This window comes from Pongo abelii, chromosome 8 (genome assembly GCF_028885655.2).
Source record: "Pongo abelii isolate AG06213 chromosome 8, NHGRI_mPonAbe1-v2.0_pri, whole genome shotgun sequence".
NCBI classification, from domain to species: domain Eukaryota; kingdom Metazoa; phylum Chordata; class Mammalia; order Primates; family Hominidae; genus Pongo; species Pongo abelii.
Genome location: NC_071993.2, coordinates 4,541,813 through 4,567,178, shown reverse-complemented (window position 1 = coordinate 4,567,178; position 25,366 = coordinate 4,541,813). Strand labels below are relative to the sequence as shown.

The 25,366-nt window shown below is 38.4% G+C and overlaps 1 long non-coding RNA gene and 1 other non-coding gene across 8 annotated transcripts in view; both read right to left on the bottom strand.

Annotated features, from left to right (window-relative positions):
• Window positions 1-1,137: 1,137 nt before the first annotated feature.
• Window positions 1,138-1,243, bottom strand: LOC112135295 (U6 spliceosomal RNA). The gene has a single exon (XR_002916597.1). It is a non-coding gene; the product is annotated as a U6 spliceosomal RNA (small nuclear RNA).
• Window positions 1,244-2,894: 1,651 nt separating this feature from the next.
• LOC129048499 (uncharacterized) overlaps window positions 2,895-25,366 on the bottom strand; it is an 80,413-nt gene continuing 57,941 nt past the window's right edge. The window contains exons 4-6 of one of the 7 annotated variants that reach the window (XR_008510868.1): window positions 16,802-16,883; window positions 8,162-8,316; window positions 2,895-3,188 (exon numbers count right to left, since the gene is read on the bottom strand). This is a non-coding gene — a long non-coding RNA (uncharacterized LOC129048499). Of the gene's footprint in view, window positions 3,549-8,161; window positions 8,317-16,801; window positions 16,884-25,366 lie in introns of all 7 variants that reach the window. The other 6 variants (XR_008510867.1, XR_008510871.1, XR_008510866.2 and 3 more) reach the window with 6 other exon arrangements.

The window sequence follows — 25,366 nt, the reverse complement described above, 5'->3', positions numbered from 1 at the left end:
ATAGAACCAGGTTATTGAATGGATGCTGAGTGCTTCTTAAGCATCTGAATTCACTCATTCAACATGTACCTATGGAGCATCTGCTTGGTGCCAGGTCTGCTGCAGGCACTTGGAATTCATCTGCATTTGGATCAAAGACCTTTGCTCTCAAGCAGTTCATTTCTAGCAGGTCAGGAGAGGACCCAGGGAACCCTGATAACAAGTTCTGAATATTTTAGGAAAATGACAGGGCACATTAGAAGGTGGCCAGCCATGTGTGAAAAAGACAACCCCGAGCCAAGAACACAGATGGGGGAGAAGCCAACGAGGTATGAAGGAGGATTTTGCAGGGTATATTCAGGATAGGTCTTACTGAGCTCTCGAGGTTTTAGCAAATAGTTGTGTGATAAAGAGGCTGACTCCATTTTTTGCTGCTTGAAAACATTTAAGCCTCACTGGCCAAATGTTGGTCCTGGGCCTCTCTTCAGCTTGTCCCACATCTGGACAAGCTGAGAAGAAAGCCCAAGTGCTCCCACTTTGACACTGGCAGGAGATTCAGATCACACAAGCCCCCAATCTGGGCACCTCTACCCAACCCCACCCCCCTGCTCACCACAGTAAAACCCCCAGCTATGCACCTTTCCTTGCTCTTTCACACCGTTTGAGATCTGCTTAAGAGGTTCGCCCTGTTCTGCCATTATGTAAATACACCTTGTTACACGTCTTGGTGTGTGTGTGTGTGTGTGTGTGTGTGGCATCATTGCTCTCAACATTGAACCAAATTTTGGGGCCGCGAGTCCACCCTGTCTTTGCAGGGGTTCTTAACAAGGGACAGCTAGGGGGCGAGGTACCTGGCACATTCCTGGAACAGTGCAAATTGGCATCTGCCTGAAGTGAGGGGAAAAATAACCAGATAAAGAATCAGATTGTAAATGATGGGGATGGGGGATGTTAGATCACAGGAAGCTTTTTGGCTTTTTTAACAACATAGATTTTACTCTGAATGGAATAAACAACCATTGAGGGGCTTTGAGCGGAGGATGAGCATGGTTTGCTTTTGTTTACTTAGTTTACAGTAGCTGAATTGAGATATAATTCATATGCCATAAAATGTATTATTTTCAATGCCTACAATTCAGTGGCTTTTGGTATATTGATAAAAATATGGAATGTCCCATGAATTTCCATGTCATGCTTCCGCAAGGGCCAGGTTCCTCTTCTCTGTATGTTCCAGTTTTAGCAGATGTGCTGCTGAAGTGAGCACCTGAGGTTGGCTTGTGCGGCGACCCTCTCACTGCTGCGGAAGGAGCCAGGCTGTGGAGCAGGGGAGCCGGAGGGTGCGTGTGCGAATCCAGTGACAGAGGACGGTGTTTCCAGCTGCAATGGTGAGTAGCTGGGAAATAGTAACAATCCATGAGGTTCTGGATCTTCCAAAGGCAGAGACAACAGGATTTCCTGATGGGTTGTGTGTTGCAAGTGCTGTTTGTTCTGTTCAAAATTAGGACGTCCTAGACGGGACACGGGAACTGAAAGGGCAGCCAGTTACCGCCCACGGACGCAGAAAAAGGAAGAGCTGTTTTCTGCTTCTAGTGACAGGAGAAACTTGATACGGTGCAGATTTTGTGAAACGAAGGAAGGTCTCCAACTTCCAGGCCCGAAGTCCCTAGACACACATAGAGCCGAGGGGTGGAGCCACTAAATTTCCCTGAGAGAGAGTACCACTAGCCCAAGAACCAGATAGAGACTATGTCCACAGCAAGCCACTCAGTACAAAGGGAAGCAACAGACAAATGTCCAAAAACCAGTACATAGTGATGACCAAATAAATGTATGGCTACACACCGTTTTAGGAATTTATACTGTGTTACTGCACTGCTGCTCTATTTTGCTTTTCTCTCCCTATCTGTTGCTCTCTCTCTATTTTTCTGTCTCTCTATTCCTCTCTCTCCATTTCTCCCTTTCTATTCCCTCTTGCTATCTCTCTCTGTATCTGTCTCTCTCCATTTCTCTGTCTCTTTATATCTTCCTGTATATTTCTTCCTGTCTATTCTCTCCCCTCCAGCTTTCTCTCTTTCCCTCTGTGTGTGTGTATCTGCTTGTCTGTCTCTGTTTCTTTCTCTTTCTCTCTATATATATTTATTTCGCTCTCTTAATTGTTAAAGCACTTCTTTGAAGGCTGTCTAACATTATCTCGGCTCAATAAAAGAGACAGGAGAGTTTCCACACCACAGTAGGTATTGGTGGGAGGATCAGACCTCCTGGATTCTCTGTCCGGCCATGGCAGCGCCAGGTTTGCGGGGTGCCATATACCCCCAGGAGTTACTGAAATGGCAATGAAGTTGGAAAGTGAAAAACCAACAAGGAAAATTTGAGGACAACCAAGGTGGACAACCCCCCCGCCATAACGAAGGTGGACAACCCCCCCCAACCAAGGTGGACAACCCCCCCCAACCAAGGTGGACAACATCCCCCCCAACATTTTTTTTAGGGCTTTTGATTACCACAGGCCTTATTTTATATTGCAATTAAGAAGACTTGAAAAGTACCTCATCAAGGCCAGGCATGGTGGCTCATGCCTATAATCCCAGCACTTTGGAAGGCTGAGGCAGGTGGATCACGAGGTCAGGAGATCGAGACCATCCTGGCTAACACAGTGAAACCCCGTCACTACTAAAAATACAAAAAATTAGCTGGGCGTGGTGGCAGGCACCTATAGTCCCAGCTACTTAGGAGGCTGAGGCAGGAGAATGGTGTGAACCCGAGAGGCGGAGCTTGCAGTGAGCCAAGATTGCGCCACTGCACTCCAGCCTGGGTGACTGAGCAAGACTCCATCTCAAAAAAAAAAAAAAAAAAAAAAAATAGAAAAATGTCTCATCAAACAAGCATGCATAAATGAAAGCATTGGGGAGTCAATTGGGTATAGTTAATTTTTATTTACACTCTCTCTCCACTCTGGCTTTATTTATCGGCAAGCAGCTGGAAGGGTACAATCCACTAGAGGGTAAATCACTAGTTCTGTGTGAACAGGAATATCTTTCTAGTACATTGTTCAAAAATAGATCACAAGTGAGATTGACACAATTCAGAGCAGCTTGTTTTCCTCCTTAAATGTCATGGTAATGTTCTTCCGTCTCGACAAAGTCCAGGTTGCACAGCTGTGCACAAAGGCTGGGGTTCTCAAGTTCCTCTGGCTCCCACTTGAGGAAATGCTGTGTTCAAATCCAGAAGGAAAATGCCAAGATTGAAGTTAAGATGAAAAAAACACCAATTAGGAAAACAATCTGCTAAGCCCGTTATATCCAGTTCAACAACCATCCTTTATTATTTGGGGACATTAAAACTAAAAGGGCAGTTGGTGCTGTTATGAAAGAGTAGATTGATTTTTAAATCCTCCACACACTCAAGACTTCATTGCTTCTTGCCAAAACACAGTCATCCTGCACTGAAACAGAACTGATCTTCGAAGTTTGATGAAATACACAGGGCTGGCTGCATTCCATTGGAGAAGATGCCTTATAAGGTGAACAGAACCCAGAGTTTGTCAAAGATGTTATGATATACCGGGGCTGCTGATATAAGAATATATAGAGTAAGAATTGAGACATAAATTATGGATTTTAAAACTTCTTGAATTTTTTTAAGATCTATAGATCATGCATAAAACTATACTTAAAAGTAAGGGAATGACAGCTATTGTCATTCTAAGTCTTCTCAAAGTAAAGATTCTAACGTGTATCTTCTGGGATCCAAGCATTCTCAAATGCACACGAAAACAATTGTAATCCATACCCAATAACATGAAAATAAGTCAGAGTGCAAATTCCTTGGGAGATGTCTTGAGGTGTTGATAAAGTTTTGATATTTACATACAATGTGTTGTAGATTTTTTCTGTATTTGCATTGTGTTGTGTGCTATTTATTAAACATAAATCAATTTCAGTTTCTCTAAGACAAACATGAAAAATTCTGATAGCCATTTCTAATAGAAAAAGTATCCCACCTGTCTCACCTTTCAGAAAAGCTTGAATGGAAATGCCCAGATCAAAAGTATGATTTTTTTCCTTCTTTGAATTTTGCTTTTTGTGTTGGTTTGTATTTATTTATTTATTTTCTCATTCTGAGTTGACTTTGCTGCTTGGAGGAACTGCTACAAAGGAGTATTTTATCTTAAATTGCATTTAGACTTGGTTTTAAGAAGAGCTAACGACATGAGTACTAAGCGTTAGAATTGGTGCACACTAGTTAAGTTATACCCCCATAAAGGTGTTGAATTAGGAGTTTTTAAGCAGGTTTAATGTGTACCCAAATCTTCAGATTGTCTTATTCATTGTTAGAGCATTTAAGCGTTTCCTTAATAAAGGAGTTTATAACAGAGACAATTTGGTACATATGTTTCTAATTTACTCACACAGCTCATTGAAGCCTGATTTTGTGGAGGAAATATCACGTCCAAGAAGACGTTGGGAGGCACTTTTCTTGGAAAAGGGAAGTAATGTTCTTTTATTTTATAGTTCACAAACGGACTTCTAAAGATTTGAATGTATTTCAAATGTATGAAATCACAAAGTTCATGCATGTCCTAAATTTGGCCAGCCATTCTTCTATTTCTATTAGAATGATGTCACAGTGTGGGACTCAAGGCAGAGAAACAACCAAACCTCTCCACCGAAGAAGCAGAAATTGAATTTCCAGTATTCCTTTCTCTTGCAACTCCCTTAGATTGAAGCCAAATCGCCTGCGTGCAGACATTGTCGATCCATGATGTCATATTTCCCAGTAATTATAAAATCAGGTTACAGCTCTGAGCAAATTTAGTAGTTTTTACAATTCATTTTAATGTTTTTTTAGAGATTTTATTGTTCTGTAGAATCCTATCAACTCTCAGTAAATAGTGTGTTTAATTTTTGGAAGCTGTCTTTTGGAAGCTAAATCATGCATTCCTTTCTGGATTATTGGAGAGAGAATGTGATGTTGAGTTTAAAGGCTTGAAAGTCACAGATCTAGGTGCTTCCCACATTCTCGGCTCTGTGATCTTGTACAGAATATTTTGTCTCTGTGTTTCAATTTCTTCAACTATAAAATGGGTGGTAAAACTCACCCGCAATTTTGGTGAAACAAAGTAAATGAGACCATGCCTGCAAAACAAGGAACAGCAGTGGGCATTCCTAGTCCCTTGACAAATGCCAGTTTCCTTCTTTCTTACTTAATCTCACAAGGAATCTCCCTATCATTATCAATAATAATCCCTATAGTGAGTTTTACCAGATAACAAAAACCTACTTTTAATAACGTTTCGGGGAGTAACATTTCTATGGCAACTGATATTTATCATCTTATTGGAGAATTTAAAGTGTCCAATGAATAGTGAAACTACATTTTAAACTAGAATTTAAGCATATTTAATTAAAGTTTTAATCATGCATGATAGACCTTTGGCCTCTCTACAAAAAAGAGGAAAATTGGAGGGCGTCTTGCCACACTCCTCTGTTTCTCTCTCCCTCGCCGTTCCTTTTATCACAGCCATTTCCCTAAGAATCGTACGAGCCCTGACAGCACACAACGGAAGCTAGGTGCTACTCCAACCAGAGCCACTGCTGGGAAGGCCACTGCGTGGCTGTTGAGTCCAGCACAAATAATTTTTTTGAAAGAGACAAGATTGGAAAGGGTGTGTGTGGATGTCCATATGTATGGTAAATTTTAAAACTGTGTTTTCCTAATACTTCCACGTTTCCACAATAAGGCCGCGAGCACCCTGCCCAGGTGACCAGGCACCTGCCCAGCATGATGGGGTGCTTCCTGCCATAGACTCCCCTTCTTGCCCTCCCCCACTGGGACCTAGGGACACTCAAAAGCAGGATAAAACCTCTCAGGCCTTTTCCATGTTGCATTTCACCTGACCCCCAACAAAGTGACTTACCCACGGGTTCTCTCTCTGTATGTGTGTCTCTCTCTCCTTCTCTGTCTGTCTCCCTGTTTGTACCTCTTTCTCTTTTTCTATGTCTCTCCCTCTGTCTCTCTGCGTGTGTCTCTCACTCTCTGTTTCTGTGTGTCTCTCTCACTCTGTGTGTGTGTCTCTCACTCTCTGTCTCTGGGTGTGTGTCTATCTCCATGTCTCTTTGTATCTCTCACTCTCTCTCTGTCTCTCCCTCTCTGTGTCTCTCTCTCAGACACTCTCTTTTCCTCTCCCTGTCTCCCTCTCTGTCTCTGTCTCTCCCTGCCTCTCTCCCAGCCTCATAGGCTTGGTGCCTCCCCGACCTGGGCACTCGTCCCATCTGGGCCCTGTGTGTGTGTCCTGCCCTGTCCCTGTCCCTGGCCTTGAGTGGGGCCCACCCTCTAGTTCCACGCTCCTCTGAGTGTAACTTCCTGGGCTGTGTTGGAAGGATCCTTAAAGCCCCCACATGGGCTCCTCTCCCATCTACCACACACCATAACTTAACACAGTGTGAAGTCCACCCTAGGGTCTATATTCTGCATCCTCTCAACCTAAGGTTTCACTGACATGAGCCATAGCCCTGGCGTACATTGTTCTTGTTCTGAGGAGGCACAGGGAAGTGGCACCGCCAGGCACAAACCACAGAACTGGGCTCCCGCATCCTAGATACGAGCTGCTCTCTGTCTCTGTCACTGTCGCTGTCGCTCTCTGTCTGCTGCCCTCTGTCTCTGTCGCTCTCTGAGGGGCCTCTTAAGCTGCTGCCTGGCCCCGCTGCTCCAGCACAAAGGCCTCCGCTGGGGCCACGTTCCACCCTGTGTCCCAGGCATCTGCAGGCCTGGGCGCTGACGGCCACGCACTGCTCTCCACATTTGGGATGACCTCAGATGGGAGATTTTTCTTCCCTTCTCCTCCAGCCTCTAACCTCCATGTACTCAGCCACCCTCTCTCTCTCCATCTCAGAGGACTAAGCTCTGTCCATGCTGCTTGGAGAAGGCAGTGTGGACCAGCCAAACAGAGCCTGGCCACGGCTGCACAAACAGAGGGAAATCTGCCTCTTATTAGCTGTGTGCCTGCAGGTGAGTTTCCAGAATGTCCTGGCCCTCACTTCCTTCTCTGTAGGGTGATGAACATGGCCTGCACCCAGCTAAGGGGGGCCATGGGCATGACAATTACACATGATTTAAGATTGTTTCTCACCTATGTGCCTCTGTTCTGCTCTTGGTTCTTATATGTCTACCATTTCCTACTGCATCAATGGCCTTTGTTAAAAATATGTTTTAACTTGCAGCTAGTAGTATTCAACTTTATAAATCAATGTGGAAAAATCCCAGCTAAGACAGCTGTCTGCACAAGCGACCTGGAACAGACCTTGCAAATGCAGCATTCCATATAGAGACAGTGCTTCCAATCTGTCCTACTCATGCTCTGGGCAAAAACGCATGTGCCAATTGTTACTCACATGACAGGGACTACCCCTGACAATACTCGGATGGCTTGTTCACTCAAGCAGGAAAACTGAGAAGGATTGAACAGTCAGTGAGCAAATTTCCAATCTCTAGTAGGGTGATTATAAAACGAAGACATTACAGAGGAGCTCAGAAAGTAGTTTTCATTCTCCCTTCAATGTGGAATGGATTATAGTATAGTCGGGCAGGAGGAGTTTAAAAAGGGTCACCTTTTTGGTCCCATTTGTATCTACATTTATGTATTCCATGTACATTCCCATGGGTTTCACCTTCTTTTAGACTCCCTTTAGACTAGTTGTTCCTTTAGACTCCCTTCCTTTAGACTAGGTTATGACATCCTATTTGTGTGAAGCCCTATTAGTATTTCTGGATTTTTGCTTTTTATTTATTTATTTTTTTTTTGAGATGGAGTCTCACTCTGTCACCCAGGCTAGAGTGCAATGACGCAATCTTCGCTCACTGCAACCTCCACCTCCTGGGTTCAAGTGACTCTCCCGCCTCAGCCTCCCTAGTAGCTGGGATTACAGGCACCTGCCATCATGCCCGGCTAATTTTTATAGAGATGGAGTTCCACCATGTTGGCTAGGCTGGTCTTGAACCCCTGACCGCAGGTGATCTGTCCACCTCGGCCTCCCAAAGTGCTGGGATTACAGGCATGAGCCACCGCACCCGGCCAGCTTCTTAAATTTTTAAGCACAGGTTCAACCCATTCTTTCACAATGGTAAATTGGAATGAGAGACATTAATCAATTTTTTTCTGCTAGTCATGTTGTTTACTCATTACCTTCTCTTCTTTCCTCTTATGTCTTGTCTCTGTAAGAATTCTTTTCTTCCGTCTTCTCGCTTCTGTTTGGCTGTAGCAGTGATGAGGGGATAGGTGAAAAACTGAAACGGCAGATTCCAGTTTTTATTATTGCTGTTTCCCAGTTGTCACAACAACTAAACCAAACAAGAAAATCACATAAATGGTTTAGAACAGGATTTCTCACCCTCAGCACCATTGACACTGTGGGCAGGATCATTCTTTGTTGATAGGGGGCTATCTTGTGCATTGGAGGATATTTAACAGCATCCTGGGCCTCCCCCAACCAGATGCCTGTAACAAGCCCTCACCCATCATGAAAGTCAAAAAGTCTCCAGGCATTGCCAAATGTACCCTGTAGGGGCAAAATCAGCCTCAGTTGAGACCCACTGGTTTAGAATCAGTATCTTTTCATAAAGCAATGATATTCAGAAAAGGCATTTTCATATGGAGCTACTTGAACAGCCTGGTATTAAATGGTATCTAAAATAGTTTATTACAACAGTAACTACAATAAGAGCTCCCCTATTTTGGGCACTCACGATACACAAAACAGTATGTTGAATTCTGCACATTCATAATCTAATTTCATCCCTAAATGACACTGAATACCTCTATGAGGCTTGCATAAACCTAGGCATAATGCACAAATACATTTAGAGTCTCCATTTCTATCGCCTCGTGGTCACACTGCTACTCACTGACATAGCCTCAACTTTCCTCACAGTATTCAGCATCAATTGTTTCTTTTTTAAATACTTTTAACTGATATAACTACTGATTTATATTAGAGTGGATAGTCGTTAAAACAGTTACCCGAAATTTCCTTCCTTAAAAATAATCCTGCTGTTTTATTTTTCTGTATCCTTATCAGTGTTGGGCAACATATTTTTGTTTGTTTGTTTGTTTGTTTGTTTGTTTTTGAGAGAAAGTCTCACTCTGTTGCCCAGGTTGGAGTGTAGTGGCATGATCTTGGCTCACTGCAACCTCTGCCTCACGGATTCAAGCGATTCTTGTGCCTCGGCCTTCTGAGTAGCTGGGATTACAGGCACCCGCCACCACACCTGGCTAATATTTGTAATTTTAGTAGAGACAGGGTTTCACCATGTTGATCAGGCTGGTCTTGAACTCCTGACCTCAGGTGATCCACCTGCCTCAGCCTCCCAAAGTGCTGGGATTACAGGCATGAGCCACCACACCCAGCCTGGGCAACACACTTAGTTGACTCTCTTTTCAGTGTTCTACAGAGATCTTATTAAGTTGTATATTTAAAAGTATCCTGGCCATGTAAACTGTCACTTTGGGAAGTAAACCGACTCTGAGGGTTGCCTTGGTCTATGGAATCATTAGTAGAAAGATACTTCTTCATTACACAAGTTTTCTTCTTCACTGGTGAAAACTGAATTTAAGAATTCATTGTGGGATTGTTGAAGAGAGAAATCCACAATGTATACAATTCCTGTTTTATATGTCATGTGGCTCATTCTACATGCAAGAAAATATATTTTTATTTTCATAGAAAACAATCACATTTATCTAAAATAATTCCTCCAGAATTGGGTCACATTCCAAAAAAAAAAAAAAATTCTGTCAGTGACTTTTCCAGCTAAGAGCAGGAAGCTCATAATTCACTGTCAAGCCACTGATACACTGGTGGAAGCCGAAATTAAAACTGTGTCTGAAGACAGATTGACACTCAAGGCCAAGTCTCTACCATCGCCTGCAATTGATGATAGAATTTAGCTGCACAGGCTCATCTGGACATGTTGAAAAATTATTTCATATCCTGAACTCAAATGATTAATAAGTATTTTATTCCTCTCAATATATCACAGACATATTGAAGATATATGAACAGGCTTTTCTATGTCCAAAGTGCATCAGTAAAGAATTTTCTATATGTTAAGAAAAAAGTGGCTCACAAGTTGTAAATGTTAAACATGCTACTGAATTCCTAAAGGAAGATACAAGAGCTGTCTTCTCCATCAAAGCTACTGGGCTTCCTTGTGTTCTAATAATCATGATAATTAGGACCTATTTCCAGTGTATTCTGCTTATCTGCCTTCTCAGTCACTGTCTAGAAAGACGTAAAACTTTTGAATAAACAATAAATATGTTCAACCATGGGTTTAATGGACCAATTAAAACTGTACCCAAAGCCAGTAATATACATCGCAGTTTCTGGCCTTACATTTTACAAGGAAGAATAAAGAGTACCATAGACATATTTCTGCTTTGAGTGTGACACACACTGAACAGGGTCGCAGCATTCATTTCCCAAAGTAACCTCAAATGAAGGACTTGATAATATAACAAACAATATTAAAAAAGAAAATTATTTTAAAAAAAAATTCACAAGAGATTATGGATGTTCCTATAAGCCCATGGACATTCCTCTGCACAAACACAATTTGTAATGATTATTGGTCAATAATTCTATATTAAATTGAAGAAGAAATATTTAATAATGTGTAATATATTGCATATTTTAAGTCTTCTGTATATCTAATATTTTGCTGAACACTTAGAGATAAGACAGTCATAATATCTCATCACTCATGGGATCTTCATTTGTCTTAATAGATACCAAAATATTGGATTTTTTTACCATCCTCTAACATAAAATAGATAAGACAAAGGATAAAACCTAGTCATCATTAAATGTATTGAAACAATAGTGTGAAGATAGTTTTGCAAAAGTTCTGTCATGTATTCATTCAATAAAAACAATTGCAAAGCCTCTAAAAGTATCTATGTACTGCTTGCTGTGCCTGTCACTAGGTTTAGAATGTTAAAGAAATCACACAAGTTCTCCTTTGCTCTCATGGATTATCTGTTCTACATTGAGAAGACAAACTTGAGTATATACAAAAGTGTGCAGGATGATCAGCATGTGGCATTGTGATAGTGCAGACAGAGTCTCAGCTGGGTATCCCTTGGCAGCTGTTTTACGTGGCACAGGTAAGAGATGAGAGCTGTTAGATTTTGCATTCGCTAAACACAAACACAAAACCTGGTGGGATGCAAACTAAAAATCAAAAATTGCCTGCCAATCCTGCATCCCACTACAATTTAAAAATAAAACACTGGCTAGACTGGCACACAGTAATGAAGATAAGTTATCAACAGAGGTCTGCGTTTGTTGGCCAACTGCTTGGGCCATGTCCTCCCCATTGTAGTTAGCCTCACCAGAAGCACATAAACCTGGGCCCGTCCTTTGGCCTTCCCCTAAGGCACATTACCAGACCTGGGAGGTGCCATCTAAGAGAAAATGAGTTCACAGGTCAAATGACCATAGTGCTGGGGTTACAACCATGACCAAATGACAACAAATGAAGCAACATGTAACACGTAAGCCTGAATTGTTGTAATTGACAAGAATTTTAAAATTAAAACAAAATCTTTAAAAGGATAAAGGAGGATTTTTTTAATCTGAAAAATAAACAAGAAATAATAAACCATCAAATAGAACTATTAAGTATAATGTGTAGTATTTGAAATGAAATAAACGCTGGGAAAAAAAAGACGAGTACAGCTGAAGAATGATGGAGTTGAAAGATTCAACTGAGGAATCCTCGGATAAAACAGAAGAAAAGGGTAAATATTGACATGTAGAAACATCCACATCTGGTTAACAGGAGTCCTATAAAAGAAGAAAAACTAAAAGGGAAGAGGGAGTGTTTAAAGGAAGTATGATGAAAGTGTTTATCTTTTACAGCAATGGAGTTCAAACTTGAAACAAGGTGTCCACATCACCTAGAGGCAGTTGGGACTGCCAGACCCAGAGATTCTCCCTCAGTGGATCTGATGTGGGGAACAAGACTGCGATTACAACAAAGCTGAAGATTCTAGAGACCAACTTTGAAAACCACCGTTTCAAAGAAAAAAGAAAGTCATTTGATTAAATGCTGTACAGAGAATTGAAAAAAAACTGCTCATGTACACTTTCTAATAAAGTGAGGAATATGTGCTGCAAGGTTCATTTAAAGGCATTCGAAGATACAGAGCAGACTGCCTGCAAAGGGAAAAGTCATACTGATACCACTAGATGCAAGAAAACAATTAAGTAATATTTTAAAATTAACTGAGAAGGAAAATGTAAAATTTTGAATCTATAATGTTTTAGCTAACCAAATTGTTAGGTAAAATAAAGCCAGAGCACTTATGTTCTCAGCCATACCTTTGAAATATCACTTTTTAAAATCAATTTGAGAAACACTTTCGAAGACATTTTCAAATAAAAGGAAAAATAAATTCATAAGAATTTAACCAAAAAATACAGAAAATAAGATTAATTAAATTTATTAAAATCTATCTTTTTGTCTAAAGAAGAGGTAGATTTAAAAAATGTATTCACAACACCTGCAATGGTTAAATTTATGTCAGCTTGATTGGGCTTTTGTGCCCAGTTGCTTGAATAAACACTAGACTAGATATTGCTGTGAAGGTTTTTGTTTTTGCTTTTTAAATGTGATTAACATTTACAATCAGTAGGCAAAGTAAAGCAAATTAGCCTTCATAATGTGGTTGTGGCTTATGAAGTCAATTTAAGGCCTTAAGAGTAATAATTGAGGTTTCCTAAAGGAGGAATTCTGTCTCAAGATTGCATCATAGAAAGCCTGTCTGAGTTTCCAGCCTGCCTGGCCTGCCCTGCAGGATTTAGGACTCAAGAAGGCAACATCAACTCTTGCCTAAATTTCCAGCCTACCAAGCTATAGACTTCAAACATGTGTGTCCCTGCAATCTAGTGAGCCAATTCCCTTAAACAAATGGCAAATCTCTATCTTCTATCTATCTATCTATCTATCTATCTATCTATCTATCTATCTATCTATCTGCCTGCTTACCTGCCTACCTATGTGAAGCGACCTAACAATTCAGAAGAAGCTAGAAAAAGAAACCTAGGTATAGCCACGTGGTGTGGAATTATGTGTGTATGGATGAAATAAATTTGACATGAGAACACACTAGTGTATTTGCAATGAAGGAAAAAGGTACATAACAATATATCTACAAAATTCTAAGGATATTTAAGCCTCAATAGAATTTTTATGTTAAAGGTAAACAACTTAAGAATAAAAATAGGTCCTATGACTTTTAAACTAAAGGAAAAAGATGTATCCAATGCAAAGTTGAAAAGAAGACAAAATAAGAAAGAACATCCAATGCAAAATGTAAAGTAGTGAGAAACATATGTCTCAATATAACAACAAAAAATCAGATTTGATTTTTAAAATCCACCAATATTTGACATAATAGAAGCAAACAAATAACACTGGAAGCTAAAGAACAAAAAATATTATATATTGGTAAAAAAATAAAGCTAAAGACATAAACACTTTAAACATCAATACATATACCAATATTTACAAGACCTGAGAGACTTATAGAAAAAGGCAGAAAAACAACAAATGTAATTTATGATACTCCTCCTTTAAAAGCTTATAGATTAAGAAGACAAAAATAAATAAGCAAAAACGTAGAATATATACATAACATAATTTATAAGCTTAAACTATTGTGCCTGTATAAATAGGCATATATGTAAAATTCTGCAGGTCACAAATAAAAAAATGTTTCTGGACATTTATAAAAATTAGTCATGTAATAACCACAAAGCAACTTTCCAAAAAACTCCAGTAAGTCAGTAACATCGCTCAGTTTTAAATAAAACAGTAGCTTAAACATTTTCAAATGACTCAAAAAATAATGTTATTAAATTACCATTGGAGTCAAAGGAAATCAAAAGAAAAATTATAGCATATTTAATATGAACTAATAATTAAACACTATGTGTCCAAATATAAGTGAAAGTAGAAGTAAAGTTAAGCTGATACCTCTAAATGTATTTTATCAGGACTCAAAAACTCATCTTTTCAGAAAAAGAGAGGATATATCAATAAATGAAGCAAATAGTGGAATAAGAGAAATAACATCAAAAACAAAATTGAAAACAATAAAAATAAAATAATACAACAATATATTTAACACAGCAATTACATAGATACACATTTTAATATATGTAGATAAAAATTGTTTAGGAAGACGTTGAAGCTTGCATAAACTAATAAAAGTATAAATACATTGATATGCTAATCAAAACATTACTTTTCCCCAAAGCCTCAGAATCCCACGTTACTTTGAAACAATCCTAAAATTAGAGAAAAACTAAAAGGATAGGAAAAAAATCTGTTTTCTACCCTGAACCATCTGAGATAAAGTTGTCAGCCGGGAGCCCATCACCACCAAATACTTTAGTATCTTTTTCCTACAAGCAAGGGCATCCTGCTACATAACCTCAATACTCATAATCCTCAAAGCCAGGAAGTCAGCGTTGATGCATTACTGTATCTGACCCTCAGGTCCAAATTCTCCAGGTGTTTCAATGTTTATCATAGTAAAGGAGCCAGCTCAGGATCACAGGTTGCTTTTAGTTAATCATTTCCCTTTAGGCTTCTTTCGTCTGGACAAGTTCCTCATACTTTCCTTGATTTTCTTGATTTTGATAATTTGAAGCTGACTGTGGGATGACAGTTCTCCGGGATTTCTTTGGTTACTTCATATCTTGCAAGGAAAGACACTGACTACTTTTGTTCCAGATTATCATTTTAAAGATGATTGTTTAGCAAATAGTTTTGGAAGATAAATAGAGTTTCTCGCTCTGGACATACTTACTGACCATTGTACTGCAATTCCTTTTCTATCAACCTAATAAAAGATTCAGGTTGCCTGAGCTCATGGTTCCTCTACGGTAATGCAACCTGCTGCATGTGCAGGTGTTACTGGTCCTCTTTGTGCTGCCTTATGGGAAATGATCTTAGGAAACCAACGCAAAAGCAAGTTCTCTTGCTCCTGGGAGTGCTGTGTGTAATGAAGTCTTTGTCTCTGACCTAGGAGTCTTATGTCTTCTGCCGGCGTCCATCACAATGTAGCAAGCTAACATTTTAGCTTTTAAGCAGAGTAAAATCTCAGACCCTCACAGTTCTTAGAACTCAGAGGCCAATTATTTGGTAGGACATCCCTCAATTTGGTTTTGACAGGTATTTTCTCATGATTAGATTTAGGAAATCCCTTAATTTGGTTACATATCATAAAACTGTCATATTAGACGTTATGCAAAACTTCTGACATATTCCTTTATGACTAGAAACTAGACAATAATGTTCACAATCCCTTCTGCTATGCTGGAAAGAAAGAATTACAATAGTTATTCTTTGCAGATGATATGGTCATCCACATAGAAAAGCCAAAGAATCAAACAATTATTAATATTAGAAGAAACACAATAGTTTATCAAGGTCATTTTACAATGACCAATTTACAAAAACTAATAATATTTATCTTCACTAACAGTAAAAAGTTAGAAAATAAAATAATATATAAGATATTTGCATTCATGGTAAAAACTGTAACATTTTAAAGAATTTACTAAAGAAAGAAGTCAAAAGCCTCCCTGGGGAGAAACACTTTATGTATTAAAGGAACTTACAGATTTGAATAGATGGAGAGACATTCAATGATTCATTAGCATTTTTAGTTTCTAAGTATTATTAAATGATGATTAGCCACATATTAGAAGGTCAGTTCCATGTAGGCCTATCAAACTGTTAAGTGTTTTCTTTTTTAGGAAAAAATATAGTATACATGAATATTTATCCTTTTTACCCATCTCTAGATTTTTTTTTGTCTTTTCCTGTTTCAGTGCAGTGATCCAGGGTCACCACCATTGCCAACTCTCTTTCTAACAAATTAACAGCATCTAAAACACAACTGCCTGTGTGTCTGAGTGAGTACAGTGTGAAAAAAGTTTCGGTCAATATTAGTTTGTAAATCAGAGTTCTAATGGGATGTCCATCCACTTTACAATCAAGTTAACAAGAGAGTCAGAGAGAGGAGGAAGAGGAAAACATGTCATGGTGACATCCTAGGGTGATGCCAGTGGTTATTTAGCTTGTAACCAAATGTCACCTGCCCCACTATTTCACCCAGCTTCTCCTCATCAGAGGGTGCAGGAGTGGGCACCACAGGCATACATGTGTAATTGACCATTCCACGTTGCCACTTCTCCCTGCTGGTACCCTCCTGCAGCTGTTAACGGTGGAGGGAGAGCTAGCCTAATGAATTATGACGGGAACATTGCTGTGGTTTAGAATTCCATATGGGAAACACTGTCGTGATTTTGGGGGGATAGAATTAAAAATTAATATTTTAAACATATTAAACCCATATACTTTGATATTTAATATTTTTATTATTAATTTTAAAATACATAAAGCTTCTGACAAATTATTTTTAATTATTTATTTTGATATTCATGGAGAGAAAATATGTGATAAAGTACTACTCTACACTGAAATACTTTATTTAAAGTTATTGAATGCTTTTAAGCAAGGTAGTTTAGAGAATTTTGAACTATCTATGCAGTGGTTTTTTAAGATTCCTAGAGAAAAATTATGCTAAATAACAGGCTTTTTGAGCACTGATAATGATACTAAGTTACTTATTCAAACGTGTCTTTCTGCCAAGACCAAGTTCCTTGAGAGCAGATTCTTAAATGCAGCATCTTGGTTACCTTTGCTTACTTATTTTTTAATTTCCTTATGTTTATCTTTGTTTACTTACACCTAATCGGTGCTCAATAGACTTTGCTGAAACAAAATGATGCCTTGTGGTTGACCAGTGTCTCATTACCAGGCAGCTTGCCCTGGAGAAAAATAGAGCAGTTGGTTTAAATCAAGACGCTCTGAGAATTAGCTAAGTGATTTACCTCTGCCAAGTAGGAACTATAAATACTGTCAGACTAAAAGCACCCGTTGCCTACCTACTGTGTACTGAGCATCATTCAATTGGCACACCTACTCAATAATTGTGAACAGATGGAATTAGCACATAGAAAAGAGCATGTGTTTTTCCCTCTCCATCCACACATACCAACCTAGAAAAATAGAATTCTCCATCATGGTATTTTTTTTTTTCTAACAAGGACATCGTCAAATATATTAGTCAAACTTGGAGTCCCTCCAACACTAAAGCGTACTTCTAAATTTAGAACTAATGAGCTCTCTGTGTGTACCAAAGTAGAAAGCACATATTCTCTCTGTTAGCATTGAGGCCTTTTATTCAACATAACTCTATTGCGAAAGAGAATATAAATGTTTCTTCTTTAGTGTTACTGGCTTGCAAAACTCAGTCATTGGGAAAAACATGAACATTAGGGAAGAATGATAGATTTGTAGAGAACATTCATTTCAGAGAATGATAGAATCCTGCGTTTAACAGGTCTTTAAAGATCCCCCCAGCCCAGTGCTTCCTAACAGCTAGAATTCCTTTTAAAATGACACTCTGGGTGATCACCAGTGCTCTACTTACCTCCAGTGTCAAGGCATCTCCATCCACATCTGAGTTGCTTCAGTGGAGGGTCCCCCTAGCACAAAACCAAACTCATTTTTGCTATTGCCTCCCTCAGTGACTTCTCAGTTTACTTTTTGGGACACACAGATTGAGGACTCTTTCCTACGACACTTTCCTCGTGCTTGATGACAAACAACTACCGCATGTTCCCCTCTCCAGGTTTCTCTTCTCCATGCCAAAATCTTGCATTTCTTAACCCTTCCTCAGTGCCTCAATTTCCAATTGCTTCATCCTTCTGGCCACATTCTTGCCATGTTCTCAGTAATACAACTTATTAAAGATGGATATCATGACATTTAAAAGAAGTTAACTGTGGCAGAAATATAAAAAATGAATTCCTAGGGAAGGTACTCAGGTCCCAGCTACTTGTTACAGCAGAAATGAGTGATTTTTAAAATTACACGAGAGTAAATCCATGACGATTTTACTTACAGAATAAAAGGAAGTAATAATATTTGAGAACAGGGAGATGAAAGACCCAGGAACACCTTCGAGACCTACTTTGGGAGGTTAGTGGAAAATTATACTCTTAATTTTAAACCAGAATATAAAGAATAGGGTCAATTTACCTGTAGGAAGAAAGACATACTTCATTGAATGTGTTCTGTCAAATTCTTATAAAATTCCCAGGTAGATGAGTCTATAGAATAGTTAGCCTATCTATACCTTGGTTATAAAGGAAAGCATCTTGTAGCCTGGTGTCCTCACCCAAGACAAGCCCCACAGCCGTGCTTAAGGAATTTAGGGTGCTGAAATGTAACTGAATTCTTTTCACGAATGTCTGCTCTTTTTTGTTGAATCACAATCACAGACACCATCATCCAGTTAACCTTTCAAGTGATAAAATTGATACTTTTCCATGACTTCTCTTTTTTAAAAAAATTCAATCAGTTGCCAGATTTCCTCAATCTCAAAAATGTCTATCAAATCTACGCTTTGCTGCATTTGAACACCATTGCATTAGCTCCTCCTCCAGCCACCAGTCTTTAGTGTCTTGTGTTGGTCCATGGTTTCCTACCTGTCCTCTTGACGAAGAGCTCTTTCCCAGTGGGGATAGGGCCCAGCTTGGATAGTCCTGCAAGAGCACAGAGCTGAATGCTCAATAATTTTGTGAGCCTGTGAGACAAGCGCTAGCTTGAAACTGACCATAAGAAGGGACAACACACTCTGGAGCCTACTTGAGGGTGGAGGGTGGGAGGAGGGAAAGGAGCAGAAAAAAAATAACTAATGGGTCCTAGGCTTAGTACCTGATGAAATAATCTGTACCTCAACCCCCTGTGACATGAGCTTACCTATATAACAAACCTGCACATGTGTCTCTGAGCCTAAAATAAAAGTTAAAAAATGGCCAGGCACCATGGCTCATGCCTGTAATCTCAGCACTTTGGGATGCCAAGGCAAGCAGATCACCTGGGGTCAGGAGTTCAAGACCAGCCTGACAAACATGGAGAAACCCCAAGTCTACTAAAAATACAAAATTAGCCAGGCATGATGGTGCAGGCCTGTAATCCCAGCTACTCGGGAGGCTGAGGCAGGAGAATCACTTGAACCCAGGAGGCGGAGGTTGCAGTGAGCTGAGATCATGCCATTGCACTCCAGCCTGGGCAATAAGAGTGAAACTTCATTTCGGAAAAAAAAAAAGAAAGCTAAAAAAAAAAGAAAATTGTGGTACATATGCACAATGGAGTACTATTCAGCCATAAAAAACAGTGAGATTGAGTCATTTGCAACAACACGGGTAGAAGTGGAGATCTTTATGTTAAGTGACATAACCCCAGCAGAGAAGGATGAACATCACATGTTCTCACTTATTTGTGGGAGTTAAACCTCAAAATAATTGAATTCATGGACATAGAGAGTAGAAGGATGGTTACTGGATTATTTGCAACTCAACGGATGAATGCTTGAGGGGGTGGATACTCCATGCTTCATGATGTGCTTATTTCACATTGCATGCCTGTATGAAAACATGTTATGTACTCTGTAAATACCCTACTATGTACCCATAAAAATTAAAAATTTAAAAAAAGAAAGACACTGACCATAGCTGGAGTATTCACAGCATGAAATCTATAAACACTACAAATTAGGACTTTTTTTTTTTCTTTTATTAGAATACAACTGATCTTGAACTTCCAGTCCAACTGCCCCCTCGGTGTCAGAATTATCTTCCTAAAAAAGCAAAGACAGTAATACCAGTATCCACTATCAAAATGAGACATGGGAAATGCTATTTTTATCAGTGTAAGGTCATGACTGAAATACTGGTGAGCAAAGAGGTTATATATATATCATATATATATATATCATATGATAGCATATATATATATCATATATATATATCATATGATATATATATATGATATATATATATATATATATATATATGAGATAGAGAGAGAAAGACAGAGTGTTGCTCTTGTCACCCAGGTTGGAATGCAGTGGCATGATCTCGGCTCACTGCAACCTCTGCCTCCAGGGTTCAAGCGATTCTCCTGCCTCAGCCTCCTGAGTAGCTGGAATTACAGGCCGTGCCCGGCTAATTTTTGTATTTTTATTAGAGATGCGGTTTCGTCATTTTGGCCAGGCTGGTCTCGAACTCCTAACCTCAGGTGATACACCCACCTCGGCCTTCCAAAGTTCTGAGATTACAGGCATGAGTGAAAGCACCTAGCCTGATTTAAATACGTTTACAAACAGAGCACTCCACATACACATAGAGAGACACATGCTCACACATGTTCTTCATTGTAGAACTTCAAATGGTGGCAATTCTTGGTAAAGCAGACAGCGGGTTCAGCTTCAGGGATGGTGGAAGTCCTTCTGCCCAGGTGTCCCATTCAATAGCCTCTTTACCCCTGACCTGGATTCTTTATTAAATGTTTCCATGTGCCCTGTGTCTTATTTATCTATTGATGTCTCATAAGGTTGACATATAGAGAAGATGGTGATTCCTAGTCTCAAGGTAGAATTCTTTCATCCATGTGTTCTCCAAGGACAATTTGTTTTTCCAAAGTGAAAATCTGTGTTATATTCTGTTTCAGAGGAGGCGAAAAGATCTCTGGTAAATTGGTTTGCTGAAAGTCAGTTGAAATCGATTTTTCAAAACTGCAAGGCCAATTCTGGTGTTTCTGAGATGAAGACAAAGAGTTCCCGGACACTCTGTGCCTCTGTCCAGTTTTCTTCACATGACTACATACCCCAGTAATTAAATCTCCAGAAGTTCTTTGTGCAGCCAGGCAATTTCTGTTTGAACTCTTGGCTAGTTTTAACTATTGCCCCATCTTTAACTTTACTTATAAATGCATAATTTATTAAAAATTGCTATTATAATTTGGTCTAGTCTGCTCAGAATATCTTTCTGCTATCCTCCCCCAGGCCAACTAGTTAATTTTTGTTTGTTCTTTATTTAAAATAAATTTCTGAATTGCTCTTATAGCTCATAATTACATCAGCACCATTGCATTTGGTCTGTCATCATTCACATATTTCACTGCTTTCAGAACTCTGCTGATTTCCTCTTGTCCAATGAAATATATGCTTCAACATCTTGTTAAAATGAAAATGATTGTATGAGAAGCTGGGATGAGGGAGAGGTGTCTGCATTATTCTGCACACCGCAGTTTGACAGCCATCGGCCTATCGGTCAAGCTAATAGCCAAACTCTTTAGTATGAAGCATGCTTTTCCTTCAGCATCCATCTCTAACATCTTACCTACCTTTAAAATCCCATTTCCAGCTACACTCATCCCAAATTCCTGAAACACTGAATTGCTTATTTGTTTCCTGCTCTCTAGTCGCTGGGCATACTAGAAGTTTTTACATTTTCATAAATTCTTATCTCTGCTTGTGATGACTTCCTCTGCATCACTGCAACCAGATATGGTTTCCAAAGCCAGCTCCTCAGAAAATCATAATAACTAACAATTACTGAGTGCTTTCAACATGTGAGGCATATTGTTAGGTCCTTCCAGGGATTACCTCATTCAATCATACCTACATTTTAAAGGAGAGGGTTTAAGAGGAAGAACGTGAGGCTCTGGCCCACAAAGTCACCTGCCCATGTTTACGCAGATTCAAATCCTGTCCTGGAGACAGGAGCCCAGGCAATTTATACACTGTCTTTATCACTCTTCATTGCTTTCTCTTGATATATTTTCTTCACAGCAATCATCACTTTCTAAGCTGATTTTTTTCATGTCTTTATTTAGAGGTTTTGTTATATTTTCCCCTATCAGACTATGGTTTACTATGATATGAACTTCTACTCCTGGGCTTCTGATAGTCTTTTATACATGGAAAAGACTCAATAGGTATTTCTTGGATGGATGGAGGAAGGGATGGATGGATGGATGGACACATGGATAGGTGATGGATGGAAGGATGGATGGATTATGGATAGAAGAATGGATGGATGAAAAGATGGATGGAAGGATGGATAGATGATGGGTGGAAGGATGGATAGATGATGGGTGGAAGGATGGATAGATGATTATTGTTATCTGGGTCTTTCCTTTTAATGGGAGAAGTAATACAAATGCCTAGACAGATAAATAAGCATTTAAGTCACATTCAGATATGGCTCACATTTTTCTCCTATTTTCTCTCCATATGGTAAGAAGTTTGAGGCAACACTTTGCTTCTTAATGTGTGTTCTGCAGAACAACAGCATCAGAATAACTTGGGAGATTATTAGAAATCCAGAACCTTAAACTTCTCCCCAGACCCACCAAATCAAAATCTATATTTTAACAAAATTCCCAGTTAGTTCTATGTGCACATCATTGCACACAGTTCATGTGACTAGTGCTTGTTTTTATCAGGAAGTAGCATGAAAGAGCTCAGACTTACAATTGATTTGCTAAACATACCTGAAAGCACTTTTGAATTGAGAAGCTTTAAATTATTTCTGTTTCAATTTAGAAATAAAACAATCATTTTTCCTGTTAGGTCCCTACCTAATGTAAAAATAATAAAAAATTATGTACTACACAATACTAAAAAAGCACTAAGAAAACCATATAAAACTAAAATGAATTAAATCCTTTTTAGTATTCTAAAAAGCTGATTTCAACTAAAAATGCCATTCCTCAGCATTTCTGGTTGACTAAATACCATTTTAAAAATCAAAGTCATTTTCATAAATCTCCTTATGTACTAAAAATGTGACTTACTAAATATAATTTTCAAATCCAATAGGAACAAATGAAAGAAAATTGGACTGCATTATTTCATGTAATTTATGCAATTGTTATCCTTATGCATGTTCAAATTTTATAAAGATAATAAATACAGAATAATTAACTTTAATTTTTTTAAATTTAAATTATTGGTATGTAGTTATCAAGGCAATGTTAATCACATGTATAACATATTGAATGTATGCATACAATTACACAACTGCCTTGACTTCTATAAAAACATACTATTTTTTCAAAAAATAGACTTTATTTTTTATGGTAGTCTTAGGTTTATAGAAAAATTTCAAAGAAAGTAGAGTTCCTATCCTTTCCACTTTTTCAAGTTTCTCTTTCATTAAAATCTTGCATTCATCTGGTACATATGTTACAACCGAGGGGGCAATATTGGTACATTATTATTAACTGAAGCACACAGCTTATATTAAGGTTCACTTTATTTTTGCTATACATGCTTTGCATCCTGCAATGGATCCACCATTATAGTGTTCTACAGAATCGTTCCACTGCCCTAAGAATCCTCAGTGCTCTATCACTTCCTCCCTGCCTTCCCCTAACCCTTGGCAGCCACTGATCTTTTTACTGTCTCCGTAGATGTATCTTTTCCAGAATATTGTAGAGTTGGTTCATACAGTCTCTAGCTTTTGAATACTGGCTTCTTTCACTTAGTTATATGCATTTAAGGTTCCTCCCTGTCTTTTCATGGCTATGTAGGTCATTTCTTCTAGTGCTGAATAATATTCCAGTGTCTGCATGTACCAATGTTTGTTTATCATTTATCTACTTAAGGTCATCTCGGTTTCTTCAGTTTTTGTTAATTATGAATAAAGTTCTTTAAACTCTTCTTGTGCAGGTTATGTTTGTACACAAGTTTTCCACTTATTTGGAAAAATACTCAGGAGCATGATTGCTGGGCTTTATGATAAGCCTATGATTAGCCTTGTGAGAAACTGCCAAACTGTCTTCAAAAGTGGCTATAACATTTTGTATTCCCACCAGCAATGAATGAGAGTTCCTGTTGCTTCACATCCTCATCAGCATTTGGTGGTGTCTGTACTGTGGATTTTGGCCAATCTAGTAAGTGTATAGTGGACTCTCATGGTACTTTTAATTTGCGTCCACCCACTAACATATGAAGCCCAACATCTTTTCCTATGATTAGTTGCTGTTGTGTATCTTCTTTGGGGTGGTGTCTTTTGCCTACTAATAATTGGGTTTCTTGTTTTCTTATTGTTGAGCTATTTGCATGTTTTGAATACTAATCCTTTATCAGATATGTGTTTTCCAAGAATTCTTCTCTCACCATATGGCTTATCTTTTCAATCTCTTAACAATGTCTTCACAGAGCAGAAATTTTTACTTTTAATATCATCTGACTTGACAATTATTGTCTCATGGTTCTTCCTTTTGTTGTTGTATCCAAAAAGTTATAACCAAATCAAAAGTTGCCTAGATTTTCTCCTGTTTGATTAGAATTTTGCATTTTTACATTTAGATCTACAATCCATTTTTATTTTTTTTGTGAAAGGTGTAAGGTCTGTGTCTATAATTTTTTTTGCCTGTGGATGTCTATGTCTAATTTTTCTAACCCTAAAATACATTGAAATAGCTTTGATTTTCAATGTATTTTTGAAAATATAATTTGTAAAGAATTAATTGCTTTTAAGGATATTCCAAATACCAAGTCGTTCAATATTTTAATTTGCAGGTTGCATAGCATTGGCTCAGTTCTATATTTTCAGACTAATTTCAGAATAAGTTCAAAATTTGTAACAAAGCATGTTATACATTAAGTAATGCAATTTTTATTGAATCTACCTGACATCACCAAATTTTAGAAACTAGCTACTGTAAACAACTCTAAGTAGTCTTTCACAAAGTAGTGGAGTAGATCAAGATTCTCTTTTGCCAAGTTTTCCTCCTGAGACTCTTTACCTCTGCCTAGACGCCGTGTATTGTTAGGAAGTTAATGAGCAAATTAGGCTTGCTTACCCTATAGGCTCATTCTAACTATCTCTTGTTAGCAGTTTCTTGTACTTGTTGCTTTATTTTACCATGATTCATGGACTAGAGGTTCATAAAATTACTTTCCTCTATCTAATTTTTATAATGTATGGTTATTTGACTGATGATAAAATATTAATACAAACCCTAAGCACCGTTTTACTGAGTAATTACTTTCTATGCTTATCTTATTTAATCATGAGTATAATATCATTATTGTCAGGATTAAACAAGATAAGCATATTGAATATGTTTATATTGAATATATTGAATAATGGATTATACTGTTATATCATTTGTATGGCTGAGGACCCTGATACTCAAAGAAGTATGGTAATTTATGTAAGGTCACATAGTTAATTAGCACTACAGTTACATCTGACCCAGTCTGGCTGGCTCCAAAGTTCTTGGTCATAAACTCTAAAATCTGATTAAGGGAAGGGAATGGCCTTCTATGAACAACTTTTCACCCAAAAGGACAATTGCAATGCTCACAATTCGGAAACTTCAGCAATCCAATAGAAGTGAGTATGTGGATGCTCATCCATTCTATTTTTGTGTTTAACCTGAGATT